Raw genomic sequence first — 6,747 nt, forward strand, 5'->3', positions numbered from 1 at the left:
ATTTATAAAAAGATCATATGGATTTTTTTTTTTCTAAATAAAACCCTTGTTTTTATCTAAATAAAGCCTTCTAGTCATTGCTTTGTCAAATAAATATGTCATTATTTTTTTATTTTTTGAGGACATAGGTTTTTTGTGGAGGTTGGATTCAAATGAGACGCAATGATGAATTGGAGTAAACAATTGAACAATTATGTCTACACAAATCATTTGATTACCATCGTTATTATTTCAAATTTTTTTTTTTAGAAACTGCTTATCTAATTATTTGATAACCAAACCCTTTTCAATTGCTGATAGGATGTCCTTGTGAGGTGGCTCTAACAAGGAGTTCAGTATTTTTCTTAAAGCTCTCTCTTATGCATGATGTTCTAAGGACAAGCTAGTATGTCAGTATATGTACTTTATACTAAAAAAATTTCGCGTGAGTACAATTTTTCATGTCATAATTAAACATTCAAACTTCTAAGCAAGGTAACTAGGTTGGTGAGAAGTTAATTTAGAGATTTGAATTAAGTTTTGCATTGTATAGCATATTATCTCGTAAATGGAAAGATAGTATAAATCCTAAAATTAGGAAATCAATTCCAGTTAAGGCCATGTGTGTTTTATTATTTATTCTTAGGTGGCATAACATTTTAAATTCATGAGACATAAAAACAAAGGATTAAAAGCTAAAGTAAGGATCTCATTTGTATAGTGGGAAAAATTGGGAGTCGGGATCCATTTAACCTAGAATCTCATTTGCAATTCTAAAATTGAATTAAATGAAAATTCTCATGTAAGAACAATAACTTGTCACTCACTTGTAATATATATTAATGGTGCTAAACATATTAAAAAATAGAAAAAATATTTAGTTTTTATTACCGTTTTTTTATTTCTTCAAAGGAAAAAAAAAACTGATTTTGATGTATAATAAAATTATTCTTTTTATGATTTTTATGAGTGACTGTAAATATTTTATATAATAATGATGATATAATTTAAACAGACTTAACCCCACAATTTAATGACTGCTGTGGTTAATTGAAGAGTGGTACTATTCCCATCCATCAATTCTATTTTCTCACCCCTTTTTTGAAAAAAAAAATAATAATAATTACAATTTAAAATTTTAATAAAATTACTAAAGGTGACATGCTAAAAAATAAAGAAAACTCAAGCTATCATGTTTGACTGCCATGTGTCACGGACGGACTTCTCGTAGCGCGTCCATGAGAGAAATATGGAGGGAATATCCATTATGACTCCTCGCGCATATTGATGTTCCATCCTGCCAGATGGAAGATGGCTCAGAATACTATATAGGGGAGTGACACGTGGAATAAGACTCTCCACCACCCCGAGTGCCGTTACGATGTTGGGCACTAAGCGAGTCCCTCTCTTGGCAGCGTGTGGCAACGTGCGATATCATGAGTGTACCGGACACTAGATTGTCATAAGGGCAATTAGTGTCTCTGTAGAATAGGAGGTCCTGCAGACAGTACTGGTAGTAAGGGGCACTAGTATTGCGGCTCCCATATAGGGGCCGAGGTTGTGGCATGTATCCTCCATTGTGGCTCGATATATCATTTGTGCGGATCATGCCATCGTCTTGGAGTGTCGTGGTGAACCCTGACCACGTTGAAGCTTGGCTTGGGTTCGGCCTTGCTAAAGGAAATGCATGGATGTCGACAAGTGCAGGTTGGGCGACCCTGCGCTGCGATGAAGGTTTGATGTATGGACATTCGATGGTATATGTGTTGCTCTTGGGTGGCATGCACGTCTGGCAGCGTGCATGACTAGCCGAAGAATAGGATTGTGGGTAAACCTTACCCTCAGTCTCTTGTGGGTTATGTGCGCTATTAAGAGATTGTCCCGACAGAGTACGGATGCTGGTTGGATATGGGTGTGGCAGACCATGTCTCGTCACCAACACATGACACGGGTCTGTGGCTGGACTTGTTAAGGATGCGTGTTAGATGTCTTCCGTATCTTCTGTCACTGGACATAATCATGTGTTATACATGGGCAAAACAGGCTGACTAGGATTGAGTGGATCCTGGTGCCACACGGGATGACGAAAACGATGCAATATCCGATGCTTCCGCTGGGCTTTGGTGTCTTCCAGTGACAGAAGGTATCAGAGCCAAACGATCACTTTGGGGAAATTTTGGTTGTTGAGGTGAAGGAACTTCACAATTCATTTCATCCGATCAGAACTAATCCCTTTGTGTAATGGTACTACCATTTGTTGAATTAGAGATGGAAAAAGAGTGAGAATTCCTGTGATGTTGGGAGTACAACCATCAGAGAAGGAAAACATGTAGATTTGGATGGAAGACCTATGGAGTTGGAGAATCCACCCACATTTAGGCAAAAGAAACCCAAAGGGTGAAGGAACTTGGGATGCAGGTAACGTGTCCAGGTGGGAGAGGATACCTGGGATACGTTATGATACGAGTTGATGCCGAGTGGTATGGAGAAGACGACCCAGTCTATTGTCCATATGCGCTAAGCGCCCACACTGACTTGGTGTTCACGTGTTAGTGGGTGTCCCACGGAAGGGGGAACACGGGTAGGCAGGGACCCGGTAGCAACTAAGGAAGTGAAGTTGTGTGATCGGTTGGGACTTTGACGAAATGGGTGCAGTCTAGGTTTGATCTTAGGTAGGCAGCACTTCGGGCAAGCACCTAGGTTATAACAAAGACTCGTGTTTGTTGAAGCTTTGGAGATGGGAGAGCTCATTGAGCCAGGATGAGCCTTTTAGACGTGTCAGGTTGATATGCAGCCGTTGTGGACTAAAAGCTGGGACGAAGTCGAAGCATGTTTACTCCTTGATCGAAATGTATAGGCTGATCTTCAGTGCGGAGTTAGCATTTGTGTTGGACTAATGCCTGGTTGGTTCGAGGAGGAGTTTCAGGAGCATGGAAATTCCACGACATTGTGACTTCTGGGGGAGCATGCCAAGTGCATGGCTTCAAGGTCGTCAAGTCGGGTAGCTTCTGGGATAGTCGAGGACGAGCTAGTCATGATCGGTGTGACACAAGAAGGCTAACGACTTGTAGAAGGGAAGTTCTGTGTGGATATCTTGGAGTTTCTTGTGGGGATGGACCAGTAAAATTACACTTGGAGGTAGACGAGTGTATTTGGGAGTTGTTGCAACCTGGCGTGTCGATGAGGACATCAAGAGATTTGGTGTGGGAGAATGTCATGGACAGGATCCTCTACTCTTCGTCAATGAGAACATTGACAGATTTGGTGTGGGAGAATGTCACGGACGGACTTCTCGTAGCGCGTCCATGGGAGAAATATGGGGGAAATATCCATTATGACTTCTCGCGCATATTGATGTTCCATCCTGCCAGATGGAAGATGGCTCTGAATGTTATATAGGGGAGTGACATGTGGTGTAAGACTCTCCACTACCCCGAGTGCCGTTACGATGTTGGGCACTAAGCGAGTCCCTCTCTTGGTAGCGTGTGGCAATGTGCGATATCATGAGTATGCCGGACACTAGATTGTCACAAGGGCAATTAGTGTCTCTGTAGGATAGGAGGTTCTGCAGACAGTACTGGTAGTAAGGGGCACCAGTATTGCGGCTCTCATATAGGGGCCGAGGTTGTGGCATGTATCCACCATTGTGGCTCGATATATCGTTTGTGCGGATCATGCCATCGTCTTGGAGTGTCATGGTGAACCCTGACCACGTCAGAGCTTGGCTTAGGTTCGGCCTTGCTAAAAGAAATGCATGGATGTCGACAAGTGCAGGTTGGGCGACCCTGCGCTGCGATGAAGGTTTGATGTATGGACATTCGATGGTATATGTGTTGCTCTTGGGTGGCATGCACGTCTGGCATCGTGCATGACTAGCCGAAGAATAGGATTGTGGGTAAACCTTACCCTCAGTCTCTTGTGGGTTATGTGCGCTATTAAGAGATTGTCCCGACATAGTACGGATGCTGGTTGGATATGGGTGTGGCAGACCATGTCCCGTCACCAACACATGACACGGGTCTGTGGCTGGACTTGTTAAGGATGCGTATTGGATGTCTTCCGTATCTTTTGTCACTGGACATAATCATGTGTTATACATGGGCAAAACAGGCTGACCATGATTGAATGGATCCTGGTGCCGCACGGGATGACGAAAACGATGCAATATCCGATGCTTTCGCTGGGCTTTGGTGTCGTCCCGTGACACATGGCAACCCATCTTCCATGACATTGCAGCACTCCTATGCACTTCTCAATTATTTCAAAAATTGGCTATATATTTCAGAACCATAATATCTTAAATGTATGGATTAAAATTGCAATTAACTAAAAAAAAAGGATTAAAGTTGCGATATTCAATATCAAAATTTTGCATGTACATAAATTTTCCCAGCATAGTTATAATACTTAATTGATTCTTCATCAAACTAAGCACAACAAGTGCTCTTAATCTCCATATTATTATCCAACCCATTTAGAATATATATATATATATATATATATTGATAGGACAAATAAGAAAATAGTATAAGAAAATAATTTATACTTTTTAGGGGCTGCTAATTAGGATTACAGATTAGAACTTTGTTAATTGGTAATTTTTGGCAAAACTTGTGCAGATTTTTTTGCTGCTGTTGTGTTAGCTTTTTATCTTTATTTTTTTAGGTTTAGGATTAGTGTTAGGTTGGGGGAAGAAGGAAAGAAAAGGAGAAAGGGTAGGGGCAGTTTTGGAATAATGGGGGTGAGTAGACTAAAAAATTTTAAAATTCAATGGAGGGTGTGGAAATAAGGTGGGTTGGAAAATAAGATTGATAATAGTACCACTCTTAATTGAAACTCAAATCTCTTTCCTTTCATGACTAAAAGTACAGTTAATTTAAATTAGCCATTGATTGTGATCTAAATCATTCTATTTTCTTATGGGTCAATCTAAACCGTTCTATACACCATTTTTATTTTTGCTCAGATCTAGTCACACAACAATTGACTTTTGGGAACCCGAGCATTAGAATGGAATGAACCTTTTCGATTAAGTTGGAAAAATTCATATATTGCTTATTTTCTTCAACATATATAGTTATTATGATCCACTAAATAGTGTTAAGAATGTCGATTATACCATGTACCAAGACAAAACTATGCATAAGACTACTATAGAAAAAAGGAAATACATGGATATATGTTCTCCTTACATGGATATATGTTCCAATTATCTTCACAAAATTATCAATGTAATTTACTTTATCTCTAAAGGCTATCACAAAGGTACACTAAATTTTTAAATATTGAGGATATGATCCAATAACAAAGGATAGTGTGAATATTACCATATAGAATTTATCAACACATTAGTAGTACAAGGTAACATGAATTGGGGTATACATCATCAACCATCCATTTATAAAGTTGACTTTCTTAAGCCGGATTTTTAAGATAAAAAAAAAGATACATGCATTAATAATATTGATTTGTTTTCAATATTGGCTTGACTTCCCTATGAAAAACAATATCTCCAATTTTCTATAAAATCATTAGAAACTCCATTAGATTCATATTAAATCATAGAATTAAGTTGTACAAGAGGCCATTTAAGAGGTGGGTGAATTGCTGTCTTTTTTTTTTTTTTTTTTCTTCTGGTCAGAGCTTCAGTTATTCTCTTTGTTTATTTCAAAATCACTAGTGTGTTTTCACGTATGTATTGCCTTTATTCATGAATTTTCCTTTATTCATGTACTGCCTTTAGCTAGTATGTGCAGCTAGCAGGCATGGTTGACATTGTCAAAATGATTATAGGCATCTTCTGATTTGTTCGTTTATATCTATGAAATTAGATCTCTGTTCTAAAATAATGAAGTACTTTCTGAATTAAACTTCAATATTTAATTTTGTGTTTATTGCATGTGCTAGTTACTTTACAACTTTCATCTTGTACATGTTATTTTTCTTGAGATAAGGACAATATGTTTATATCTAATTGTACGTGTTATTGTCAATATGTTTTTCTTGAGTGGACATTCATTTTTAATCTTATATATATATAAGGGTAATTAAGGAATTTCTTGTGGGGCTCACTTCATATTATAATTTGAAGATCAAAGTCATCTACTTTTTAAGTCTCTATTCAAGAATAAACAGTACTGCTAGATATACCACATTTTTATACCATAATTTCATACCACCTTATGTGGCAACTTACATGACATTCATACATTGGATACTAAAAAATAAAAATAAAAACCCAAAAAGAAAAAGAAAAATTCTGTTCAATAAAGTAATGACACGTGAGATGGTATAAGAATGTGGTATAAGAAATGTGGTAAGTATAGCATTATTCAAGAATAAACTTTGCATAAAATTAGATAAATCGGAAACCATGTAAGTGTTTGATTCAATAGTCAATATTTCAAGTGTTTGTCGAAAGATTATATTTGTCTATTTATTTGATCAAAGTTAGATATTTTAATGATTTCTGATATACAATATGAAATAGGCCTCACGAGGGATTCTTTAAATAAAATTATTTGAGGGATCCCTTTATTGGAAGGAGCTTGTATATATATAAAGACCTCTCCATTGAGGTATACTTCATCTTAAACATGATGAGATATGACTTGTGCACTACAAAAAAAAATTTATTTGGGCAACGAAACTTTGGGCAACAAACTCAAATTCGTTGCACAAAGAGGCTTTGGGCGACGAATATGGTGTTTGTAGCCTAAAATTATGCGCCAAAATGGTCTTGGACCATACTTTGGGCGACGAATATGC

Source organism: Dryas octopetala, chromosome 1 (assembly GCF_963921425.1).
Source record: "Dryas octopetala chromosome 1, drDryOcto1.1, whole genome shotgun sequence".
Taxonomy (NCBI): domain Eukaryota; kingdom Viridiplantae; phylum Streptophyta; class Magnoliopsida; order Rosales; family Rosaceae; genus Dryas; species Dryas octopetala.